At 38.6% G+C, this 24255-nt stretch overlaps 2 non-coding genes across 2 annotated transcripts; one reads left to right on the forward strand and one right to left on the reverse strand.

The window, feature by feature from the left end:
- The first annotated feature begins 791 nt into the window (after positions 1-791).
- Positions 792-899, forward strand: LOC112760434 (small nucleolar RNA R71). The gene has a single exon (XR_003180875.1). It is a non-coding gene; the product is annotated as a small nucleolar RNA R71 (small nucleolar RNA).
- Positions 900-7161: 6262 nt separating this feature from the next.
- LOC112761873 (small nucleolar RNA R71) lies at positions 7162-7269 on the reverse strand. The gene has a single exon (XR_003182244.1). It is a non-coding gene; the product is annotated as a small nucleolar RNA R71 (small nucleolar RNA).
- Between the last annotated feature and the right edge of the window lie 16986 nt (positions 7270-24255).

The following is a 24255-nucleotide window of genomic DNA, read 5'->3' on the forward strand; positions in this document are numbered from 1 at the left end:
TCCTCCCCTTCCTCCTTGGATTCGGCCATGATGGTCATATCAATGGCCTTGCATTCTCTCTTTGGATTTTCTTCTGTATTACTTGGGAGAGTACTATGAGGGGTTTCAGTGATGTTCTTACTCAGCTGGCCCACTTGTGCCTCCAAATTTCTAATGGAGGACCTTGTTTCATTCATGAAACTCAGAGTAGCCTTAGATAGATCAGAGACTAAGTTTTCTAAATTAGAGGTATTTTGTTCAGAGTTCTCTGTCTGTTGCTGAGTGGATGATGGAAAAGGTTTACTATTGTTAAACCTATTTCTTCCACCATTATTAAAGCCTTGTTGAGGCTTTTTTTGATCCTTCCATGAGAAATTTAGGTGATTTCTCCATGAGGGATTATAGGTGTTTCCATATGGTTCACCCATGTAATTCACCTCTGCTATTGCAGGGTTCTCAGGATCATAGGCTGCTTCTTCAGAAGATGTCTCTTGAGTACTGTTGGATGCAGCTTGCATTCCATTCAGACTCTGAGAAATCATATTGACTTGCTGAGTTAATATTTTATTCTGAGCCAATATGGCATTCAGAGTATCAATTTCAAGAACTCCCTTCCTTTGAGGCGTCCCATTACTTACAGGATTCCTCTCAGAAGTGTACATAAACTGGTTATTAGCAACCATGTCAATGAGTTCCTGAGCTTCTACAGGCATTTTCTTTAGATGAATGGATCCACCTACAGAAGTATCCAATGACATCTTAGCTAATTCAGATATACCATCATAGAATATATCCAGGATGGTCCATTCTAAAAGCATGTCAGAAGGATACTTTTTGGTCAGTTCCTTGTATCTCTCCCAAGCTTCATAGAGGGATTCACCTTCTTTCTGTCTGAAGGTTTGAACATCCACTCTAAGCTTACTAAGCTTTTGAGGAGGAAAGAACTTGGCTAAGAAAGCCTTGACCAGCTTATCCCAAGAGTTCAGGCTATCTTTAGGTTGAGAATCCAACCAGATTCTAGCTCTGTCTCTTACAGCAAATGGGAAAAGCATGAGCCTGTAGACTTCAGGATCTACTCCATTAGTCTTAACAGTATCACATATCTGCAAGAATTCAGTTAAGAACTGAAAAGGATCTTCAGATGGAAGTCCATGAAACTTGCAGTTTTACTGCATTAGAGAAACTAGCTGAGGTTTCAGCTCAAAATTGTTTGCTCCAATGGTAGGGATGGAGATGCTTCTTCCATGTAAATTGGAATTTGGTGCAGTAAAGTCACCAAGCATCCTCCTTGCATTATTATTATTTTCGGCTGCCATCTCCTCTTCCTGTTCAAAAATTTCTGAAAGGTTATCTCTGGATTGTTGTATTTTAGCTTCTTTTAGTTTCCTCTTTAGAGTCCTTTCAGGTTCAGGGTCTGCTTCAACAAGAATGTTCTTGTCCTTGCTCCTGCTCATATGAAAAAGAGGGGACAGAAAAATAATAATAATAGAGATCCTTTTTGCCCAGGTATAGAGGTTCCCTTAGGTGAGTGGAAGAAAAGAAGAAGAGAAAATCTGAACTCAGAGAGAGAAGAGGGGGTTCGGATTTTTGGTGAGTGAGGAAGAGATGTTAGTAAATGAATAATTAAATAGAAGAAGATGAGAGAGAAAGAGGATTTTCGAAAATAATTTTTGAAAAAGAGTTAGTGATTTTCGAAAATAGTTTTTGAAAAAGGTTAGTAATTTTCGAAAATTAAAATAAAAAATTAAAATAATTTGTTAATTAAAAAGAAATTTTGAAAAAGAGGGAGATATTTTCGAAAATTAGAGAGAGAGAGTTAGTTAGGTAGTTTTGAAAAAGATAAGAGACAAACAAAAAGTTAGTTAGTTAGTTGAAACAAATTTGAAAATCAATTTTGAAAAGATAAGAAGATAAGAAGTTAGAAAAGATATTTTTAGAATCAAATTTTTGAAAAAGATATGATTTTGAAAAAGATAAGATAAAAAGATATTTTTGAAAAGATATGATTGAAATTAGTTTTGAAAAATATTTGATTTTTAAAATCATAATTAATGACTTGATTCTCAAGAAATCACAAAATATGATTCTAGAACTTAAAGTTTGAATCTTTCTTAACAAGTAAGTAACAAACTTGAAATTTTTGAATCAAAACATTAATTGATGATGTTATTTTCGAAAATTATGATATAAAATGAAGAAAAAGATTTTTGAAAAGTATTTTTATAATTTTTGAAAATAAATAAAAAAATGAAAAAGATTTGATTTTTGAAAAAGATTTTGAAAAAGATAAGATTTTTAAATTGAAAATTTGATTTGACTCATAAGAAACAACTAGATTTTAAAAATTTTTGAAAAAGTCAACTCAAATTTTCGAATTTATGAGAGAAAAGAGGGAAAGATATTTTTTTTTTATTTTTGAATTTTTAATGATGAGAGAAAAAAACACTAAAAATGCTCAATGCATGGAGATTTTAGATCAAAACAATGAATGCATGCAAGAATGCTATGAATGTCAAGATGAACACCAAGAACACTTTGAAGATCATGATGAACATCAAGAACATATTTTTGAAAATTTTTATATGCAAAGAAAACATGCAAGACACCAAACTTAGAAATCTTTCATGTTCAGACACTATGAATGCAAAAATGCATATGAAAAACAACAAAAAATACAAAACAAGAAAACATCAAGATCAAACAAGAGGACTTACCAAGAACAACTTGAAGATCATGAAGAACACAATGAATGCATGAATTTTTCGAAAAATGCAAGATGAATATGCAATTGACACCAAACTTTCAACTTGACTCAAGACTCAAACAAGAAACATGAAATATTTTTTATTTTTATGAATTTTTTTAATTTTTTTTTTTGAAAAAAAAAGGAGAATTTTTGAAAGATTTTTGAAAAATTTTTTTGAAAACTTTTTGAAAATAAGAAGAAAATTACCCAATCTAAGCAACAAGATGAACCGTCAGTTGTCCAAACTCGAACAATCCCCGGCAACGGCGCCAAAAAACTTGGTGCACGAAATTGTGATCTCAGGCAACGGCGCCAAAAACTCTGTACGCACGTCTTAATAAATTGTTTTTCATTCACAACTTCGATACAACTAACCAGCAAGTTGATGAGCGGATAATTTATACGCTTTTTGGCATTGTTTTTAGTATGTTTCTAGTAAGATCTAGTTACTTTTAGGGATGTTTTCATTAGTTTTTATGTTAAATTTACATTTCTGGACTTTACTATGAGTTTGTGTGTTTTTCTGTGATTTCAGGTATTTTCTGGCTGAAATTGAGGGACTTGAGCAAAAACCAGATTCAGAGGTTGAAGAAGGACTGCTGATGCTGTTGGATTCTGACCTCCCTGCACTCAAAATAGATTTTTTGGAGCTACAGAACTCAAAATGGCGCGCTTCCAATTGCGTTGGAAAGTAGACATCCAGGGCTTTCCAGAAATATATAATAGTCCATACTTTGCCCGATTTTAGATGACGCAAACTGGCGTTCAACGCCAGCTCTCTGTCCAATTCTGGCGTCCAGTGCCAGAAACAAGCTGCAAAGTGGAGTTCAACGCCCAAACTGGCACAAAAGCTGGCGTTCAACTCCAAGAAGGACCTCTACACGTGCAACACTCAAGCTCAGCCCAAGCACACACCAAGTGGGCCCCGGAAGTGGATTTATGCATCAATTACTTACTTCTGTAAACCCTAGTGACTAGTTTATTATAAATAGGACTTTTTACTATTGTATTAGACATCTTTAATCAGTTGTATGCTATCTTAGATCACGTTTGAGGGCTGGCCTCTCGGCCATGCCTGGACCTTCTTCACTTATGTATTTTCAACGGTAGAGTTTCTACACTCCATAGATTAAGGTGTGGAGCTCTGCTGTTCCTCAAAGATTAATGCAAAGTACTACTGTTTTCTATTCAATTCAACTTGTTCAGCTTCTAAGATATTCATTCGCACTTCAACCTGAATGTGATGAACGTGACAATCATCATCATTCCCTATGAACGCGTGCCTGACAACCACTTCCGTTCTACCTTAGATTGAATGAGTGTCTCTTAGATCTCTTAATCGGAATCTTCGTGGTGTAAGCTAGAATGATGGCGGCATTCAAGAGAATCCGAAAAGTCTAAACCTTGTCTGTGGTATTCCGAGTAGGATTCAATGATTGAATGACTGTGACGAGCTTCAAACTCGCGAGTGCTGGGCGTAGTGACAGACGCAAAAGGAGGGTGAATCCTATTCCAGCATGATCGGGAACCTCAGATGATTAGCTGTGCCGTGACAGGGCATCTTGGACCATTTTCACAAGAGGAGGGGATGTAGCCACTGACAACGGTGATGCCCTTTCATAAAGCCAGCCATGGAAAGGAGTAAGACTGATTGGATGAATACAGCAGGAAAGCGGAGGTTCAGAGGAACGAATGCATCTCCATACGCTTATCTGAAATTCTCACCAATGATTTACATAAGTATTTCTATCCTTCTTTTATTACTAAATTTCGAAAACTACATAACTCTTTTATATCCGCCTGACTGAGATTTACAAGGTGACCATAGCTTGCTTCATACCAACAATCTCCGTGGGATTCGACCCTTACTCACGTAAGGTATTACTTGGACGACCCAGTGCACTTGCTGGTCAGTTATGCGAAGTTGTGAAGATATGTTTAGACCATGGTTCTGTGCATCCGTTTTTGGTGCCATTGCCAGGGAATCAATTTCGAACAACAATTCACAACCTGAGTAACAATTTCGCATACCAAGTTTTTGGCGCCGTTGCCGGGGATTGTTCGAGTTTGGACAACTGACGATTCATCTTGTTGCTCAGATCAGGTAATTTTTCTTTTTATTTTGTTTTCAAAAATTTTTCAAAAACCTTTCAAAAATTCCTCACTTGTTTTCGAAAAAAAAATTTAAATATAAAAATGTTTTCAAAAATATATTTTTCTTCAGAATTTTTAAGAATGAATTCTAGTGTTTCATGAAGCATGTTGAAGCCTGGCTGGCTGTAAAGCCATGTCTAATACGACTGTAGGGCATGTTAGACGTGTCATGTCTGAGTTACATACTAAAGCTTGGCTGGCTATTAAGCCATGCCTGACCCTTTGATTGGAGCTTTAGACTAAAGAGCATAAGATTCTTGGAATTCATATTAAAAATTTTGGAATCCTTATTTTTCTTTTTCAAAATGATTTTCGAAAAATATAAAATAAAAATCCAAAAAAAAATCATAAAATCATAAAAATCAAAAATATTTTTGTGTTCTTGTTTGAGTCTTGAGTCATGTTATAAGTTTGGTGTCAATTGCATATTCATATTGCATTTTTCGAAAATTTCATGCATTCATAGTGTTCTTCATGATCTTCAAGTTGTTCTTGGTAAGTCTTCTTGTTTGATCTTGATGATTTTTCGTTTTGTTTTGTATGGTGTTTTTCATATGCATTCTTGAATTCTTAGTGCCTAAGCATTAAAGATTTCTAAGTTTGGTGTCTTGCATGTTTTCTTTGCATTAAAAATTTTTTAAAAATATGTTCTTGGTGTTCATCATGATCTTCATAGTATTCTTGGTGTTCATCTTGACATTCATAGCATTATTGCATGCATTCATTGTTTTGATCTAAAACTTTCATGCATTGCATCATTTTTCTTGTTTTTCTCTCTCATCAATAAAAATTCAAAAATAAAAAAAAATATCTTCCCCTTTTTCTCTCTCAAAATTTCGAAAATTAGATTTGACTTTTTCAAAAATTTTTAAAATCTAGTTGTTTTTATGACTCAAATCAAATTTTCAATTTAAAAATCTTATCTTTTTCAAAATCTTTTTTCAAAAATCAAAACTTTTTCATTTTTCTTAGTTATTTTCGAAAATTTTAAAAATATTTTTCAAAAATATTTTTCTTATTTTTATATCATATTTTCAAAAACAACATCATCAATTAATGTTTTGATTCAAAAATTTCAAGTTTGTTACTTACTTGTTAAGAAAGATTCAAACTTTAAGTTCTAGAATCATATCTTGTGATTTCTTGTGAATCAAGTCATTAATTGTGATTTTAAAAATCAAATCTTTTTCAAAAACAAATTTCAATAATATCTTTTCAAAAATATCTTCTTATCTTATCTTTTTCAAAATTTGATTTCAAAATATCTTTTCTAACTTCTTATCTTCTTATCTTTTCAAAAATTGATTTCCAAATTTTGTTTTAACTAACTAACTAACTTTTTGTTTGTTTCTTATCTTTTTCAAAACCACCTAACTAACTCTCTCTCTCTAATTTTCGAAAATCTCTTCCCTCTTTTTCAAAATTTTTTTTAATTAACTAATTATTTTAATTTTTGATTTTAATTTTTGAAAAAAATTTCTAACCTTTTTCAAAAATCATTTTCGAAAATCACTAACTCTTTTTCAAAAATAATTTTCGAAAATTCTCTCCCTCTCTCATCTCCTTCTATTTATTTATTCATCTACTAACACTCCTCTTCATCTCACACCTCTGCCCCTATCATTACCTTTGTGTTTGGATTATCCATTCTTTTTTTCCACTCACACAGGGACCTCTATACTGTGGTATAAAGGATCCCTATTATTATTATTATTATTATTATTTTTCTGTGCCCTCTTCTTTGTCATATGAGCAGGAGCAAGGACAAGAACATTCTTGTTGAAGCAGATCCAGAACCTAAAAGGACTCTGAAGAGAAAATTAAGAGAAGCTAAATTACAACAATCCAGCAAGCACCTTTCAGAAATTTTCGAACAGGAAGAGGAGATGGCAGCCGAAAATAATAATAATGCAAGGAGAATGCTTGGTGACTTTACTGCACCAAATTCCAATTTACATGGAAGAAGCATCTCCATCCCTACCATTGGAGCAAACAATTTTGAGCTAAAACCTCAGCTAGTTTCTCTGATGCAGTAGAACTGCAAGTTTCATGGACTTCCATCTGAAGATCCTTTTCAGTTCTTAACTGAATTCTTACAGATCTGTGATACTGTTAAGACTAATGGAGTAAATCCTGAAGTCTACAGGCTCATGCTTTTCCCATTTGCTGTAAGAGACAGAGCTAGAATATGGTTGGATTCTCAACCTAAAGATAGCCTGAACTCTTGGGATAAGCTGGTCACGGCTTTCTTAGCCAAGTTCTTTCCTCCTCAAAAGTTGAGCAAGCTTAGAGTGGATGTTCAAACCTTCAAACAAAAAGATGGTGAATCCCTCTATGAAGCTTGGGAAATATACAAACAGTTGACCAAAAAGTGTCCTTCTGACATGCTTTCAGAATGGACCATCTTGGATATATTCTATGATGGTTTATCTGAACTATCAAAGATGTCATTGGACACTTCTGCAGGTGGATCCATTCACCTAAAGAAAACGCCTGCAGAAGCTCACGAACTCATTGACATGGTTGCTAATAACCAGTTCATGTACACTTCTGAGAGGAATCCTGTGAGTAATGGGACGCCTATAAAGAAAGGAGTTCTTGAAATTGATACTCTGAATGCCATATTGGCTCAGAATAAAATATTGACTCAGCAAGTCAATATGATTTCTCAGAGTCTGAATGGAATGCAAGCTGCATCCAACAGTACTCAAGAGGCATCTTCTGAAGAAGAAGCTTATGATCCTGAGAACCCTGCAATAGCATAGGTAAATTATTTAGGTGAACCTTATGGAAACACCTATAACTCATCATGGAGAAATCATCCAAATTTCTCATGGAAGGATCAACAAAAGCCTCAACAAGGCTTTAATAATGGTGGAAGAAACAGGTTTAATAATAATAAACCTTTTCCATCATCCACTCAGCAATAGACAGAGAACTCTGAACACAATACTTCTAATTTATCAATTTTAGTCTCTGATCTATCTAAGGCCACTCTGAGTTTCATGAATGAAACAAGGTCTTCCATTAGAAATTTGGAAGCACAAGTGGGCCAGCTAAGTAAAAGGATCACTGAAATCCCTCCTAGTACTCTCCCAAGCAATACAGAAGAGAATCCAAAAGGAGAGTGCAAGGCCATTGACATAAGCACCATGGCCGAACCTGTAAGGGAAGGAGAGGACGTGAATCCCAAGGAGGAAGACCTCCTGGGACGTCCAGTGATCAATAAGGAGCTTCCCTCTGAGGAACCAAAGGACTCTGAGGCTCATCTAGAGACCATAGAGATTCCATTGAACCTCCTTATGCCATTCATGAGCTTTGATGAGTATTCTTCTTCTGAAGAGAATGAGGATGTTACTGAAGAGCAAGCTGCCAAGTTCCTTGGTGCAATCATGAAGCTGAATGCCAAATTATTTGGTGTTGAGACTTGGGAAGAAGAACCTCCCTTGTTCACCAATGAACTAAGTAATCTGGATCAACTGACATTACCTCAGAAGAAACAGGATCCTGGAAAGTTCATAATACCTTGTACCATAGGCACCATGATCTTTAAGGCTCTGTGTGACCTTGGTTCAGGGATAAACCTCATGCCCCTCTCTGTAATAGAGAAACTGGGAATCTATGGGGTGCAAGCTGCTAAAATCTCATTAGAGATGGCAGACAATTCAAGAAAACAGGCTTATGGACAAGTAGAGGACGTGTTAGTAAAGGTTGAAGGCCTTTTACATCCCTACTGATTTCATAGTCTTGGATACTGGGAAGGAAGAGGATGAATCCATCATCCTAGGAAGAGCTTTCCTGGCCACAGCAAGAGCTGTGATTGATGTGGACAGAGGAGAACTAGTCCTTCAATTGAATGAGGACACCCTTGTGTTTACAACTCAAGGATCTCTCTCTGCATTCATGGAGAGGAAGCATAAAAAGCTTCTCTCAAAGCAGAGTCAACCAAAGCCCCCACAGTCAAACTCTAAGTTTGGTGTTGGGAAGCCACAACCAAACTCTAAGTTTGGTGTCAAACCCCCATATCCAAACTCTAAGTTTGGTGTTGGGAGGTCTCAACAAAGCTCTGCTATTCTGTGAGGCTCCATGAGAGCCCACTGTCAAGCTATTGACATTAAAGAAGCGCTTGTTGGGAGGCAACCCAATTTTTATTTAATTGTATTTCTATTAGTTGTGTGTCTTTGTAGGTTCATGATCATGTGGAGTCACAAAATAAAAATAAAAAAATTGAAAACGGAATCAAAAACAGCAGAAGAAAAATCACACCCTGGAGGAAGCACCTGTCTGGCGTTCAACACCAGAACAGAGCATGGTTCTGGCACTGAACGCCCAAAATAGGCAGTGTCTGGGCGCTGAATGCTCAAAATGGGCAGCATTTGGGCGCTGGACGCCAGAACTGCACCCTGGAGAGAAGCTGGCGCTGAACGCCCAGAACAAGCATGGTTCTGGCGTTCAACGCCAGAAATGGGCAACAAATGGGCGTTGAACGCCCAAAATGGGCACCAACCTGGCGCTGAACGCCCAGAGTTGTGTGCAAAGGCATTTTACATGCCTAATTGGTGCAGGGATGCAAATCCTTGACACCTCAGGATCTGTGGACACCACAGGATCATCTCAGGATCTGTGAATCCCACAGGATCCCCACCCACCTCACCCTCTCTCTCTCCATTCATGATCATCCCTTCTGTTTTCCATTCACCACTCACATCCATACACACATCCCTCCATCTCCTCCATATTTTCTTCTTCTTCTTCATCTATTCTTTCTTCTCTTGCTCGAGGGCGAGCAAAATTCTAAGTTTGGTGTGGTAAAAGTATAAGCTTTTTGTTTTTCCATAACCATTAATGGCACCTAAGGCCAGAGAAACCTCAAGAAAGAGGAAAGGGAAGACAAAAGCTTCCACCTCTGAGCCATGGGAGATGAAAAGATTCATCTCACAAGCCCATCACTAAGAAAAGGATGGAGCAAACAAGAGAGCACTTTTATGGATCTCAACAGGCACATGAAGAAGCTCATCATCAAGAATTCCTGAGATACCTCAGGGGATGCACTTTCCTCCACAGAACTTTTGGGAGCAAATCAACACCTCCCTAGGAGAATTAAGTTCCAATATGGGACAACTAAGGGTGGAACATCAAGAGCACTCCATCATCCTTCATGAAATCAGAGAAGATCAAAAAGCAATGAGGGAGGAGCAACAAAGACAAGGAAGAGACATAGAAGAGCTCAAGGACATCATTGGTTCCTCAAGAAGGAAACGCCACCATCACTAAGGTGGATTCATTCCTTATTCTTATTTCTTCTGTTTTTCGTTTTCTATGTTATGTGCTTATCTATGTTTGTGTCTTCATTACATGATCATTAGTAGTTAGTAACTTTGTCTTAAAGTTATGAATGTCCTATGAATCCATCACCTCTCTTAAATGAAAAATGTTTTAATTCAAAAGAACAAGAAGTACATAAGTTTCGAATTTATCCTTGAACTTAGTTTAATTATATTGATGTGGTGACAGTGCTTCTTGTTTTCTGAATGAATGCTTGAACAGTGCATATGTCTTTTGAAGTTGTTGTTTATGAATGTTAAATATGTTGGCTCTTGAAAGAATGATGACTAAGAGACATGTTATTTGATAATCCGAAAAATCATAAAAATGATTCTTGAAGCAAGAAAAAGCAGCAAAGAACAAAGCTTGCAGAAAAAAAAAGAGAAAAAAAAAGGCAAAAAAAATAGAAAGAAAAAGAAAAAGCAAGCAGAAAAAGCCAAAAGCTCTTAAAACTAAGAGGCAAGAGCAAAAAGCCAATAACCCTTAAAACCAAAAGGCAAGGGCAAATAAAAAGGATCCCAAGGCTTTGAGCATCAGTGGATAGGAGGGCCTAAAGGAATAAAATCCTGGTCTAAGCGGCTAAACCAAGCTATCCCTAACCATGTGCTTGTGGCGTGTAGGTGTCAAGTGAAAACTTGAGACTGAGCGGTTAAAGTCAAGGTCCAAAGCAAAAAAAAGAGTGTGCTTAAGAACCCTGGACACCTCTAATTGGGGACTTTAGCAAAGCTGAGTCACAATCTGAAAAGTTTAGGATTTATAGTATATTCTCTTCTTTTTATCCTATTTTGATTTTCAGTTGCTTGGGGACAAGCAACAATTTAAGTTTGGTGTTGTGATGAGCGGATAATTTATACACTTTTTGGCATTGTTTTTAGTATGTTTCTAGTAGGATCTAGTTACTTTTAGGGATGTTTTCATTAGTTTTTATGTTAAATTCACATTTCAGGACTTTACTATGAGTTTGTATGTTTTTCTGTGATTTCAGGTATTTTCTGGCTGAAATTGAGGGACTTGAGCAAAAACCAGATTCAGAGGTTGAAGAAGGACTGCTGATGCTGTTGGATTCTGACCTCCCTGCACTCAAAATAGCTTTTCTAGAGCTACAGAACTCAAAATGGCGCGCTTCTAATTGCGTTGGAAAGTAGACATCCAGGGCTTTCCAGAAATATATAATAGTCCATACTTTGCCCGAGTTTAGATGATGCAAACTGGCGTTCAACGCCAGCTCTCTGCCCAATTCTGGCGTCCAGCGCCAGAAACAAGCTGCAAAGTGGAGTTCAACGCCCAAACTGGCACAAAAGCTGGCGTTCAACTCCAAGAAGGACCTCTACACGTGCAACACTTAAGCTCAGCCCAAGCACACACCAAGTGGGCCCCGGAAGTGGATTTATGCATCAATTACTTACTTCTGTAAACCCTAGTGACTAGTTTATTATAAATAGGACTTTTTACTATTGTATTAGACATCTTTGATCAGTTGTATGCTATCTTAGATCACGTTTGAGGGCTGGCCTCTCGGCCATGCCTGGACCTTCTTCACTTATGTATTTTCAACGGTAGAGTTTTTACACTCCATAGATTAAGGTGTGGAGCTCTGCTGTTCCTCAAAGATTAATGCAAAGTACTACTATTTTCTATTCAATTCAACTTGTTCCGCTTCTAAGATATTCATTCGCACTTCAACCTGAATGTGATGAACGTGACAATCATCATCATTCCCTATGAACACATGCCTGACAACCACTTCCATTCTACCTTAGATTGAATGAGTGTCTCTTAGATCTCTTAATCAGAATCTTCGTGGTGTAAGCTAGAATGATGGCGGCATTCAAGAGAATCCGGAAAGTCTAAACCTTGTCTGTGGTATTCCGAGTAGGATTCAATGATTGAATGACTGTGACGAGCTTCAAACTCGCGAGTACTGGGCGTAGTGACAGACGCAAAAGGAGGGTGAATCCTATTCCAGCATGATCGGGAACCTCAGATGATTAGCCATGCCGTGAGAGGGCATCTTGGACCATTTTCACAAGAGGAGGGGATGTAGCCACTGACAACGGTGATGCCCTTGCATAAAGCCAGCCATGGAAAGGAGTAAGACTGATTGGATGAAGACAGCAGGAAAGCCGTGGTTCAGAGGAACGAATGCATCTCCATACGCTTATCTGAAATTCTCACCAATGATTTACATAAGTTTTTCTATCCTTATTTTATTACTAAATTTCGAAAACTACATAACTGTTTTATATCCGCCTGACTGAGATTTACAAGGTGACCATAGCTTGCTTCATACCAACAATCTCTGTGGGATTCGACCCTTACTCACGTAAGGTATTACTTGGACGACCCAGTGCACTTGCTGGTCAGTTATGCGAAGTTGTGAAGATATGTTTAGACCATGGTTCTGTGCATCCATTTTTGGTGCCATTGCCAGGGAATCAATTTTGAACAACAATTCACAACCTGAGTAACAATTTCGCATACCAAAAGTGCATTGGGTCGTCTAAGTAATAAACCTTACGTGAGTAAGGGTCGATCCCACGAGGATTGTTGGTATGAAGCAAGCTATGGTCACCTTGTAAATCTCAGTCAGGCGGATATCAAATAGTTATGGAGTTTTCGAAATTAATAATAAATAGAAAATAAGGATAGGAACACTTATGTATATCATTGGTGAGATTTCAGATAAGCGTATAGAGATGCTTTCGTTCCTCTAAACCTCTGCTTTCCTGCTGTCTTCATCCAATCAATCCTACTCCTTTCTATGGCTGGCTTTATGTAAGGACATCACCATTGTCAATGGCTACTTTTGATCCTCTCTGGAAAATGGTCCGATGCGCTGTCACTGCATGGCTAATCGTCTGGAGGCATCACCCTTGTCAATGGCTGCATCCTATCCTCTTGTGAAAATGGTCCAAATGCTCTGTCACAGCACGGCTAATCATCTGAGGTTCTCGATCATACTGGAATAGGATTCACCCTCCTTTTGCGTCTGTCACTAAGCCCAGCACTCACGAGTTTGAAGTACGTCACAGTCATTCAATCCCAGAGTCCTACTCGAAATACCATAGACAAGGTTTAGACTTTCTGGACTCTCATGAATGCCGCCATCAATCTAGCTTATACCACGAAGATTCTGATTAAGAGATCCAAGAGATACTCATTCAATCTAAGGTGGAACGGAAGTGGTTGTCAGGCACGCGTTCGTGGGAGAATGATGATGATTGTCACGTTCATCACATTCATGTTGAAGTGCGAATGAATATCTTAGAAGCGGAATAAGTTGAGTTGAATAGAAAAATAGTAGTACTTTGCATTAATCTTTGAGGAACAGCAGAGCTCCACACCTTAATCTATGGAGTGTAGAAACTCTACCGTTAAAAATACATAAGTGAAAGGTTCAGGCATGGCCGAGAGGCCAGCACCCAAAACGTGATCACAGGATCAAAAATACAATCCAGGATGAAAATACAATAGTAAAAAGTCCTATTTATACTAAACTAGTTACTAGGGTTTACAGAAATAAGTAATTGATGCATAAATCCACTTTCGGGGCCCACTTGGTGTGTGCTTGGGCTGAGCTTGAATGTTACACGTGCAGAGGCTCTTTCTGGAGTTGAACGCCAGGTTGTAACGTATTTCTGGCGTTCAACTCTGGTTTGTGACGTATTTCTGGCGTTTAACTCCAGACAGCAGCATAGAACTGGCGTTCAACGCCCTTTTACGTCGTCTAAACTCGGCCAAAGTATGAACTATTATATATTGCTGGAAAGCCCTGGATGTCTACTTTCCAACGCAATTGGAAGCGCACCATTTTGAGTTCTGTAGATCCAGAAAATCCACTTTGAGTGCAGGGAGGTCAGAATCCAACAGCATCAGCAGTCCTTCTTCAACCTCTGAATCTGATTTTTGCTCAAGTCCCTCAATTTCAGCCAGAAAATACCTGAAATCACAGAAAAATACACAAACTCATAGTAAAGTCCAGAAATGTGAATTTAACATAAAAACTAATAAAAACATCCCTAAAAGTAGCTAGATTCTACTAAAAACATACTAAAAACAATACCAAAAAGCGTATAAATTATCCGCTCATCAATGGTGTTACATTTTCCTTCTTGATTCTGTGCTTTGATTGAAAACATGCTTCTTTGGCCTTATATTTGCTAATATTAATCCTCTCTTATTACCATTCGATGCCTTGATATGTGTGTTAAGTGTTTTCAGAGATTACAGGGCAGGAATGGCTTAGAAGATGGAAAGGAAGCATGCAAAAGTGGAAGGAATACAAGAAGCTGAAGGAACTGCAAAGCTGTCAGCCCTGACCTCTTGGTACTAAATCGACCATAACTTGAGCTACAGAGATCCAAATGAGGCGGTTCCAGTTGCGTTGGAAAGCTAACATTTGGGGCTTGGCAAAGATATATAATTTGCTTTAGCTTCCCCAAATATAGGCGACGCGCACGCGTGGATCACGCGCACATGTGACTTGGAGAAAAGTCAATCCACGCGTACGCGTGAATGACGCGTAGGTGATAAACCCCGATTTTGTGATTTATCTTGTGCTTATTTAGGGGATTTTACCACCTTTTCCCACATTTATTCAATGAAATACCATGGTTTTATAATTCTCCCTTGAATTGTGCTTAAGTGTAAAAACATGCTTTTTAGGCCCTTAAATTGGTGATTTTAACTCACTTTAATTTCATTCGATGCCTTGATGTGTTTGTTGAGTGATTTCAGGTTCATAAGGCAAGTATTGGATGGAAGAAATGAGGAGAAAAGCATACAAAGTGGAGAATGCATGAGGAAACAAGAATTGGGAATGCATCGATGGGCGCGCACGAGTACAAGGCGCGCACGCGCAGAAGTGGTTTCACATAGAGACGCACACGCGTACATGATGCATCCGCGTGGATGAAGAATTTGCCAATCGAGTGCACATGGTGCGTACGCGCCGATACTCTCATATTGCCCACTTAAAGGAAAAATGCTGGGGGCGATTTCTGAGCTGCCTAGGCCCAAATCCAACTTGTTTCTGAGTGTATTTCATGCAGAATTGAAGTCCAAGTAAAATGGGAGCAATTAGTTTAGCCAACATGAGCCTTTAGTTAGTTTTCTAGAGAGAGAAGCTCCCTCTGCTCTCTAGAATTAGGTTAGGATTATGTTAAATTGTCATAGATCCATATTTAATTCCTTGATCTCATCTTGTTTCCTTTATAATTTCTCTTTTCTACATCTTGACTCTCTTAGTTGCAATGTCAATCTCTCATTTTGCACCCTTTTGTGATGATGAACTCATGTTGGATTTAATTTATATTTAATGCAATTTGATGTTGATGTTTCTTTTGATTGATGAATTGAGCTGTGAATTTACTTTCCTTACAATTAGTAGTTGGTAGATTTTATTATTCTTGCAATTTATGATGTTTACTTCTATTGCACTCTATGTGTTTGATGAAATGTTCTCTTTAGTTTTTGAGTAGTTTTGTCAACTCTTGGTCTAAGTTAAGGGAATTGGGTAAACTTGAGTCATTGGGTATAATGGATTTGGTGATTTGAGAACCCTTGGTGATCAATTTGATATCCATTGACGCTAACCCACTACTAAGTTAATTAGTGGGTAGGTTAGGACTTAAGGTTTGATGTGATCAAACCTATTTGATGTACTTCAAGCTTAGGAGTAGATACCACGTACTTAAGGCTTTTGGGAAGTAGACTTAATAGGTTGGCCTCTCACAATTATCAATATTTTGGTTTGTTGACAAGGATGGTGATCTCAGTTACCTAAGTCTTAGCCAAGAGTTCTTTATCTTGCTCTCTTTAATTACTTGCTTAATTTACTTTTCTTGCCCTCTTATGAATCAAAACCCCCCTTACCCCTTCATAGCCAATAATTGAGCACTTCATTGTATCCTAGGGAGACGACCTGGAGTCTAAATACTTCGGTTAATTCTTATTAGGGGTTTGTTATTCGTGACAAAACCATAAATTTAATTTGATGCGAGAATTGTTTGTTGGTTTGGGGCTATGCTCACAACGAAGTAATTCCTTTCTTTAGGAAGAAAATCTAGACCGACAACGATTTGCACTTGCTATCAAATTAATGGCGCCGTTGCCGGGGAGACAATGGTGCTATGTTATTGGCTATTGTATATATTGTGAATAGCTTGAATTTTGGTTTTTTTGTTAGTTTTTGCTATTTAGGATTTTGTTTTCTTTGTTTCTTATTAATATTTGTTTTTATTTTCTCTTTCACTATGAATTCTCACCCTTTTGGCTATGAGTGTAGTTCAAACTATGTTGTAGGAAATGGAAGCTCCAATGAGGATATACATCAAGGATTTGGAAATCAAGGATGGGAGGAACCCCAAGCTTATGAACAACCTTCATAGCAACAACCTCCTCCGAACTCTTATGGGTATAATCCTAATCCTAATGTGTATCAATCCAATGTGTGTGATGAACCTCATTGTGGTTGTCAACCACAATCATCATATGCATATGAACCCACTCCTCAATATAGCCATACATCATACTCACAAGCCTCACACCATCATTCATCTCCATATGACCATAACCAATACCCACCATACCAACCACCATATGAATCACATCTAGAACCACCACCATCCCAATACCAATACTTTCAAGAACCACAAATTCCACATACACCACCTCAAGAATTCTACCAACATGAACCACCTTCCAACATCAACAATCTTCCCTCAAACAATGAACCCTATCTTCCACCACCACCTCCCAATGAAGCCTTCATGTTAGATCTGAGAGACCTTGAATCTCGTATCTTAAGGTGACAAGAGAAAGATGAAACTAAATTTAAGGAGCTAAGAGCAAAGATGGCTGGCATAGTAGAAGCCGTGAGTCACCTAACATCCCACCTAAGCTCATGTACCCTAAGTACCCCCATTGTTGAACGTGGAGAAATAATCAAGGAGCCTAGTGAGGGAGTGAACTTGAAACTCCATGGTGAGGGAGAAGAGTTGAAGCAAGGAGTGCAACAAGAGGAGAAGGTAGAGATTAGCGAACAAAAGGAAGTAGTGGGTGGATGTTTGGGATATGTTGAGCACATTAAGGAATCTCGAGTTGAAGAGCCATTTTCCAAGGAGTTTGGAAGAGATTTTAAAGAGGAGAGTAAAGTTGCGAAAGTAAACGAAGAGTTGAAGGAAATTGATCAGGAAGTGGATTCCATCACTAGTGATTTTTTGCCCACATTGATCAATCCCCTTGACGACCTTATTGAGCCTTCTCCCAGTGGACTAGAAAGCAAGGTTGAGGAGGATGTGCAACCTCCAAGACCTATTGTGAGCGAAGAACTGGAAGAAGTATTCTAAGCAATAAGCCCTCATATTTATGATGATTTCGCATCAACATATGACCCTTCCGAGTTTGAAGAGTCCCTCCCCAAAATGCTTAGACGTGATGATGAGGTAGACTTCACTAGACCTCCTATCTATGATGAGAATGATGGGGAAGAGATAAAAGATTTTGGTGAAGAAGAATGTGAACTTGAGGAAGCTTGGCAAGAGAAGAAACTTGAAAAACCTTGCCAAGTAGTGGAAACGTCTAGGAGAGAATGGACGGGAGTAGAGCATGCTTTATCAAGATCTTTGGGAACCCCTCCACCTAGTTTGTCATCTAATCCTTCACTTGAGTGGGTAAAACTTCTAACTCTCAGCTTTATTATCCCACTTGAGTATGGTTTGCTTGAGACGGATGGCCAACTTAGGGCGCTTTGTGGAATTAAGCGAAAGAGGATGATGTTTAGTGGTTGGCGTTCTAAATCTAGACTCATTATGGTTGGAAGCTCAAATTTGAAGAGCATGGATTGGTGTAATGCTCAATTAAATGGGTCTAGGAGGATAGTTTGGTGTTGTCATGAGAATTCATCTCTATTGTCACCCGGATGGAATCAAGGCGATCAACTAGAAGACGGGTGCGAAGACAAAATATGGGATCCTGGATCACACTATGGAAGTCAATTTTGGGAGCTCATATCTTGGAGAGAACCTCACCAAGCTTGGTGAAGATGGTTGGAACTTCTGACAACCGATTGAAGGACAAGCATTCTTGGAGGTTCAAGGATGGATACAAGCATAAACCACCTTGACAAGGAACCTTCCAATTGTCCAACTTAAGGACTTAAACCAAAAGTGCTTGGTGGAAGACACCCCACCATGGTAAACTCTTTCCATTCTCTTGTAGATATAATGAATGAATGAATTGGGTTCCATTGTATATAATTTCTTTACTTCTTAGTATATTTTGCTTTGCTTGCTAAGATATTTATACATTCTATGCTTTAATTAGGGATGATTCTCTGAATTTGAGTTTTTGCTTGGATTGTAAGTTTCCTCAATTTATTTGAAAAATCCCCAAAATTTCAAAAGTATGTTCAATTTTGCACCTTAGCTGGTTTTTGAGTCTTAGAGAAGGTCAGGAGATTGAGCTCTTTTTGATGCTCATAAAAAAATTTGAAAAATAAAAATTGAGCAGCCACGCGCAAGCGCATAGTGCGCGCGCGCGTCGGTTGGTTGTTTAAGTTTTCTGGGCCAAGGACTAGAGAGTTGTGCCACTTTTGGGCCAACTCTGTGCCTCAACCCACGCGGACGCATGCTGTACACGTCCGCGTTCCTTTGCGTTTCTTCACCCACGCGTAGGCTCACCTGGCGCCTCCGCGCACCCTTCATAAGCTCAACCCATCCACGCGTAAGTGCATAGTGCGCGTGCGTATCGATGCGTTTTTGCATCACCCAGGCCAAAGGACCCAAGAGTTGTACCAACTCTGGGCCCCTTTTGTGCCTCTGGCCCAGCACACCCGCGCGGACGCACACCGTACGCGTTCGCGCCAATTACCAATTCTACCATCTCCGCACAAGCGCAGATGGCGCTTCCGCGCCCCTTCCTTATCCTCTCACCCACGCGAACGCGCACGGTGCGCGCATGCGTGGATTTAAAAATCCCATTTAACCAGGGACGCGAAAGCCCTAGCGCAGTCGCGCCCCAACCCTCTCTTCCTCTCCAACGTTCCATTTCCTTCTTCTCCCTCCATTTCCAACCTTCAACCTTCAACCTTCAATCTTCAGTACCCAACCACCGTCGGCGAGCGTCCGCAACTGTCGCTGCCACCATCGCCTCACCTCTCTTTCTTCTCCCTCTTTCTTCTTCCACCTTCCTCACCCTCTCAGTCTCACTTTCGCCCCTGCTCCGTCACCGCCATCATCAACCGCGACTCCATTGTCGCTGGCGTGAGCATCGCCGCTGGCAGCACCACCTTGCTGCCCCCTCTGTTCCTTTTCCCAAATTCTTCTGCCTTGTGTCTCTACATTCCAGGTTCCATACCTTCCCCTGTTATGCTTCCCTTACTTCTTTATGTTAATTTTGTAATTAGCTTAGTTAGATTAGTTTAGTTAGCTTAGTTTGATTAGGTGGTTAGAGAATCTAGGCTGAGTAGTGGATTTAGGCTTGTTTGAATTTTTGCTGCTGTGTGAAATTGCTCTGTTTCATTGATTTGCCATGTGCTCATTTGGCTGATTGATGCTGCTGCATTAACTTTCCTTGGCTTGCTATTATTGAATATTGCTTTGCTCATGGCTACTGGTTGCTTGATTGTTCATAACTATTTGTTGCTGGCTGATTTGGGCTAAACTGCTTTTTAATGTTTAGTGCTAAAGAATTGGTTTGTTTTTCCTGGATTCATATGCATTCAGACATGATTCTCTTTGTGTTTCTACTGGTTAATAAATTTATATGGATTAGAATTACTTGTTTGAATTTGGAAAATAGCCAATTTACTGCTGAAATGCTGCCGAATTTTTCCTAACCATCTTTCATGAGTGACATTGCTTTAGTTGAGGCAACAAACCTCTACTTGACGATTTCTGTGTCAATAGAATTTTGTTAGCTAAATGGTTTGGGAAACTCCTCAAGGACATATTTACAGGTTTTAGTCATGCTTCTAATACTCTTTGCTTGCTTGCAATGCTAATTTACTTATATGCATTACATGGTTAAGTAAGTTTTCAAATTGACCATAACTTGAAACTCTCTTGAAATTTTGTGCCTCTTTTGCATAAACACACAACTTTGAAAGTTTTTAATCTATGTGACTAATTGATTCATTATATTCATACCTAATCTCATTAAGTCACATGGATCATGAGGTTTTCCATTCTTATTTGAACTTGTGGCTTGTATGCATTGTTGGAATTGGTGTTAATTGTTGTTTGATTTACTTGATTTTAGTGATCTCTACATTGATTGATGACTTGTTTTCTCATTGGTTGCTTTCTGGCAAAATTATATTTCATCATCAATGACTTGATGCATTTCATGATTGTGAGTGTGCTTACATTCTTATTTTGTACATTCCTTTTAAATTGAGCCAGTAACCACCATATCACTGATTTTCAAACTGATTTCTAACTCTAATTTGTTTAACCAACTAACTTCTTTTGGTTTTCAACTTAACTCTTGTGATCATTCTTTTGGATATGGCGTTTCTTAGGCTTAATGAACGAGTAATGTGCAATTGTGGTTTAAATTCTTGGTTTGAAGTTTGATTTGAATTCTGAATTTTGTTACTTGCATCCCAAGATTTCTCTTTTCTTTATTCACTTCATGAATATGCTTTGCTTTGAGTGCTCTATATCTGCTTGGCTAGCTGCTTATATTGTATCATCTCTGTTTTTCAAGATGACAGACAAAGGAAAAGCTATAGCCACTACTTCAAAGAAGAGAAAGCACTCTAAAACTTCTACCCCTTCACCTTATGCAAATTATACTAAGAATCCCCTGAATGAAGAGGACAAGAAAAATCAGCTGCTGCCTTCCACTGACCCAATCAAATTCCCCAATCTTTACTGTGAACTTTGCTTCCCCGATTTCTGGAAGAAGAATATAAACATTGAGAAGAAACTGCTCCTTCCCAATGATGTGAGATGTGCTATAAACACCCGCATTCTGAAATTGGGCTTGAATTTTGTTGATAGAGATTTGGGGAGGATCAACACTTCATGGGTGAGAGAATTTTATTGCAACTTCTTTCGTGCCAATCTCGATTCAGTTTAGCTGTGGGGTAGAGAGATTATGATCACTGAGGCTGCTATTGGGGATGCACTACTCTGCCAACTTCGTCCTGATGACACATGCACCTATAAGCAGGCAGAGGTGGCTATCCACTGCATGACATTTGACTATGAGGTGCTTAAGCGCGTGATTCATGCACCTATATCTGTGGCCTGTTGCCATTCCCTACACTGGTCACCAGCATGATCGAGATGGCTGATGTTCCGTGGGAGGATGATGACGTGACACCACCACCCCCAGATGACGACGACAAGGAGGTTACCATTCCATGGGGTGGGTGGGTGCACGAGAAGCCCCCACCCAAACGCCGTTCCCGAGCCAGAGCAGTGGAAGAGACAGCTCAGCCCTCGTCATCAGCAGCAGCAGCAGGACCCCCCTCTACTTCAGCAGCTGCAGCATCCTTACCCCCACCACCAGCACCTGAGCCGACTTACCTGTTGGTGCAGCACCTGCTTCGCTTTATGGAGCGCCTCGAGCGTCGTATCATGCGACGTCTCGACCGCATAGACCAGGTATTTGCCTCACAAGGCATTGAGCTACCTCCACTTCCAGACTCTCCCGCCTCTGACGAGCAGGATCAGGAGGAGGAGCCGACTCAGCAGAAGGCACCACCACAGACACAGGCCACCACTGAGGTCCAGCAGCCTCCTGAGGATCTACAGCCACAGCCAGTTCCATAGCCAGAGCCACAGCCAGTCCTAATTCCACAGCCTGAGCCTGAGCCGTAGCCTGGCGTGATTGTTGACCCCCATCCCAAGCTTCAGCAGTAGCATCGAGGACGATACTTCATTCTAAAGTGTGGGGAGGTCACCGTTCGTGACCGGTGTATTGCATTTATGTGGTGAACTTTCAGACATCTATCTTTAGTTTTTGCTACTTTATTTTATTTTGCACTTTGTCTTTGAGATCATTTTGGATTACTATACATATTTGCTATTGTGGATACCTTTATTTTGGTTGTTGCACACTTTTATTATATATATATATATATATTGCATCTTAGCTTTTGATCGTGATTAGAAAAATATTTTGGGATTGTTAAAATTCTAGTTAACCCTTTTTATATAAGAATTGTGCTTTGATTGAAAAAGGGGTAAATTAGGGAAAATTTTAAAATTTTCTAAATCACAACATTGCATTAGAATAAGCTTAGTCAATATGATGAAAATTTCCAAGAAATCCATTTTTAGGGCACCACCCCAATTGGTTGAAAATTTTTTTTAGAACTTGCTTGAATTATATACTTTGTGGATCATGTTTTGAGCAAAGAACACAAGCATGTAAGATTTGAGCCTAATTGTGTGGTTACATCATATGACCACTTATTTTCATTCTTGTGTGCATTATTCTCTTCCTATGATCGTAATCTTTGATTTGTTTGATTCTTGATGTCCATTATTTTGTGTATACATGCATTTATATGATTGAGGCCATTGTTCAAATAGCTCACTTACCCAAATATCTAACCTTTTATCTTCCGTTGTTAACCAATCTTGAGCCTATGCTTAACCCATTTGTTCATAATTGTAGCACATTACAAGCTTAAGTGAAAAACAATAAATGCCCCTTGTTTGGATCTTTGATTAGCTTAGGCTAGTGAGAGTGTTCATCATTTGATTTTGGGAAGTTGGGAACATTGGATAGAGACACTACAACAATTCCTTAAGATAGCGACGGTTTTTTTGCGGCAATTTTGTGAATGTGCCGCGAAAAGACAAACTGCGGCACATATAGCGGCGGTTAGAGGTTGGGGCTGCAATCAGGCCGACATTTAGCGGCGGTTTGGATCAAACCGCCGCTATATTGCTGTTAGGTTGACATTTAGCGGCAGTTTGAGTTTTCTTCAAACCGCCGCTATATTGCCGGTCCGGTTTGCATTTCGTGGCATCTTTTCGAAAACCGCCGCGATATGTCTGCCGGTGACTTCTTGTTAGGCATTTTGCGGTGGCTACATTTAAACCGCCGCAAAATACGTATTACCACATATTCCATTGTTCTCTTTAGTAATAACCATCTAGGTATAATCTATTTAAGTAACGATTACTATCTGAAGATACTTATGTTTAAATCATTGTTACTTAAACTCGTAACACTTTTTCTACATTTGTTTTACGTTAAAAATATTCACAAGTTACTTGTAAACTATATATGTTAACTCATGTGAACAAATTTACCAATAAAATTTTCTTGTTTACGTTATTAGCATTTAAAAACTGCATTCAATCATGGATGTAAAAGAAGAAAATAAAATCAAACTCTAATATTTATGAAGTTAAAATAAAGTTCTAGAGAGCATAAATCAAAGTTACTCCTCTTTGAAGTTATGCCTTACTAAACCTAAATCAAGAATAAACATGTACAACTGCGACCCAAATCAAAGAAATCGGCATAACTGTTATAATAAAACATCAAAATTTCTCTCCAACATCGTATTGACCCGACAAAAAATACTCTGTTATGAATCTATGGGCTTCACATTTCAGAGGATCTGATATTTCATCTCCATACCATGGCATTTTATTCAGATCAAAGCACCTTTTCTTAACATGTATATCATCTTGTTTATCTTGTTGGTCTTCTAAAGTTTTATCCTCTTCATCCGGAACCTTATTCAGATCAAACTACATGGATCTATCGATTACGACAGAGGATACATCATCTAAAATGTCTTCTGAATCAGACTCTTCTCCATCTAGACTGTCAGAAACTACTTCTCCGGAATATTCAGATAAGACTGAAAATATCAAGTTGCACATAACAGAATGAGTATACATAGAAGAAATTGAGAACTCTGGAGTCATTAAATACTGACTTAGAAAAAAAACCAAACTACAAGATGCTAAGACAATTTTAAAACTAAACGCAAATTTTCGACAATTACCATCACCCTTGTTAGTAGTTTGGGCAATTTTCTTAAACAGCTCTGTAGCAATTGTTGTGCTTACAGA

This window comes from Arachis hypogaea, chromosome 16 (genome assembly GCF_003086295.3).
Source record: "Arachis hypogaea cultivar Tifrunner chromosome 16, arahy.Tifrunner.gnm2.J5K5, whole genome shotgun sequence".
NCBI classification, from domain to species: Eukaryota; Viridiplantae; Streptophyta; class Magnoliopsida; order Fabales; family Fabaceae; genus Arachis; species Arachis hypogaea.